Raw genomic sequence first — 3324 nt, 5'->3', positions numbered from 1 at the left:
CCAGGAGTATCACACAGTACTTTTAGACTCCTATACCGGTTGGAGTTTCAGGGAGCAGTTTAACCTCGTATACCGGTTGGAGGATTGAGATAAAGTTTATACTCGTATACTCTTCAAAGTGTCAGAAGGAGCAGTTTATACTCTTATACTTGTCGGAGTATCACCATTCCCATTTGGCTTATCTCAGCGTTATGACGCCGGCTTCAACCAAGGTTTGGATGCTATTCTTGATAGCAAAACAATTCTTAGTGGGATGAAGGACCCTCCTGTGGTACGCACAGTACTTTGGATCCACAGTATTGTCAGCTTTCTCCTGATTTGTGATAGGTGGTAGCTTGATCTTGTTGTTTTTTAAGGAGGGATTCGAAGATGGCTGGAACATCTTCGTCCTTGAAGGGGTACTCTTTTTGGAGTCTCGAACCCAAAGTCTTCTACTATCTTCGGGGTTGCTGTTGCGACATCTAGTTAGCGTCAACAGCTGCTGCAGGTGTTTCCCTTTACCACGGGAGGTGAAATTTGATTTCGGAGGGTTCGCCGTCGGTTAGCTTCTTTCGGCTTTCTTCATTCTGAGGAAGCGTTCGGCCTGCTCTCCGTGCACCTTCAACTCTTTCCAGTTGTTGTACGGTGCTACTCCTATAACTTCCAACACGTCCAAGGAGAGGTTGTTGTGACAGGTTTGAAGGATAAAGTCCTCTGTGATCGGATCTCGGCAGTTCATTGCCTTATTCCGGAAGCATTTGACGAAGTCGTCGACTGTCTCGTCGTCTTCTTGCTTCTCATCGAAGAGTGTCCTGATTGACACCTCAGCGTCATCATCAAAGAAATGAGTGAGGAATAAGCTCTTCAGGTCTTCCTAGTTATTAATACTTCCGGACTTAAGATGGCGATACCAATCAAAGGCGGGCCCGCGAAGGGTGCCAATGAATGACTGAACCATCAAGGCTTCATTGCCGGAGATCATACCCAAGTGGGATTTGAAGTAGATCAAATGCTGAGTGGGCAACCCCTTCCCGTCGAATGGTGTGAAGTTAATTAAATTGAATTTTGCCTTATACGGGATTGACTCCCACTCTCTTAGGTATGGACATGGTATTCCAGACCTTTTCACGTCCTGAGCACTCATCAACGTATTGATTTTGCTCTCCAAATCCCTCATCTTCTTATCCTCGCTCGTATCTGTCTTTGGGCGATTTCGGGGAGAGGCAACGTGGTCCTCTTTCGTATTCTTATCATCTGAAGGGTCACCCCCAGTATTGTTGTCGACGGGAGGGGTGTTCATGTTGGCATTCTCTTCCACTTCCCGATCATTATCAGTTTGGTCGGGATTATTTTACTGGCTAGACTCTCCCTGCTGATTTGTCAGTACCGCGATTTGTTGGTCATGCATCTCCCTCATTTGCTGAATAGCCATTTCCATTTCAAATTTGAAATTCTCCCCCTGCTTAGTTAAAGCGTCCTCAAGAATTTTACTCATCTGCTCTGCATTGATCATGAACGACTCATAGGATTGTTCTGTGCTTGATGCCGTATCATCGGAAGCCATTGCTGAATAGGCATCTGAGCAAGCATCTGACATTTCATCATCTGAGTGCAGTCCCTTTTGTTTCCTATGATAATTCTTTCGTCTACTGGTTCTCGATCGTAATCGAGTTATCCGTTGGGATACTCCTAAAAACTGGTCAGGTCTAAAGAGTTGTGTTGACTTCCCTCTACCCGTCATGTTGACAGATACTTCTGGAAACTCATCATCTTGAGGAGTAGCTCTCTTCTTGCGGAAACGCCTTGGTTTGGATTCAGGCGTTCTAGTAGAGATTCTTTCTTGAGGAGTAGCTCTCTTCTTGCGGAAACGCCTTGGTTTGGATTCAGGCGTTCTAGTAGAGATTCTTTCAAATACTGAAATTCTCTCAGGGCAGCCTTGGAATAGCAACATTCTGACAACACCGTCTGACAACACCGTCTTAATAATTTTGGAACATGGACACTGGGAGTCCAGTTCTTGGTGATTCCTTCTCCGAGACCTGTTCGTACCTCGGGCCCGATAGTACAACTCATCGGTCGGATGACCGGAGCAACCCATCGTGTGTTGGCACGAGTCCCTAGGTGTAACATCCTCGTCTGACGAGTATGTTTTGTTCTAGGAATTTAATGCTTTGTTAGCGTCTTCAGGAGTCGAATGTCCGAAGCTACGTTTTCGTGAACGTAGGCTTTCAACAGGCACCTGGACTTCGACACGCAGTCTAATGCGGTCAGTTATAGGACTTTTCCCGTTATGCGTTCTCCTCCACTGTTTAGGAGGACGATCACGACCTCCAGCCTAAAAAACTACTCGAGATCCGTTCAACGAGCTTGAGCGCTCTCTAACTGGAGCTTTGCCTCGATCATCGTGTGACGGGCCAAGACGATCTTTGATGGTTATCTTAAAATGGGATAGAACCACACTGTCGCGGATCTCCACTGGATGTGTGGAACTTGATGGAATCGAAGAAACAAGTGCAGAAGATCTTCTGTCTTGACTCTGACGCGAGTTAGACTTGAGTGACCCGCAAGTTGGAGGGTCAGATCTAAGTGACCCGTGTGTTGGAGGGTCGGATCCGGGTGACCCGTTGTAAGGACCATGAATTTTGATACTTGTTAAAATATTTTTTTTTGTATTTTAAAATATTTAATTATGATTTTTAAAAGGGTGTTTGTATTTTTCTTGAATTTCTACAATTTTCTAAGATTTAAAGTCTAAGTTTTATATTTATTTAAATGATATTAATATTTATAAATTAATTTTATGCGGTGAAAATTTATGGAATTTATCCGTTGCGTTATCGATGCTATTACATGTCATTTTAAATAATACATTGTATTATTTTTATTATTACGTATATTTTCATATAATACGTTGTATTATTAATTACGTATTATTTGTATAATTTACTGTATTATTTCTACTGTTACATATTATCTGTCATATTAGTATAACTAGTACGTTTTACTGTGTATATAATTATCCCCTAATTATTGGATTTTAAATGTAAGTAATTATATTTTATTTATTAATTATTCTTCGTTTAATTTACAATATGGGTATTTTTCGACTATTTCGTATCAACTGTTGTAATAGCACAACATGTACGTTTTTAATTGTAGATAATTATTATATAATTAGTTTAAATTTTAAGTACCCAAAAATATTTATTTAATTATTTTTGGTTAAATTCCCTAACCCTAACCCTATATAATATATATATATATATATATATACCCATGATACCCTCTCTCCTCTCTCCTGTTCAAAATTCAGCCGCCGCCTCTCTCTCTCTCTCTCTCTCTCTC

This window comes from Asparagus officinalis, chromosome 10 (assembly GCF_001876935.1).
Source record: "Asparagus officinalis chromosome 10, Aspof.V1, whole genome shotgun sequence".
Classification (NCBI taxonomy): domain Eukaryota; kingdom Viridiplantae; phylum Streptophyta; class Magnoliopsida; order Asparagales; family Asparagaceae; genus Asparagus; species Asparagus officinalis.
The sequence above is the reverse complement of the archived record's forward strand: the minus strand, read 5'-3'. Positions refer to the sequence as shown.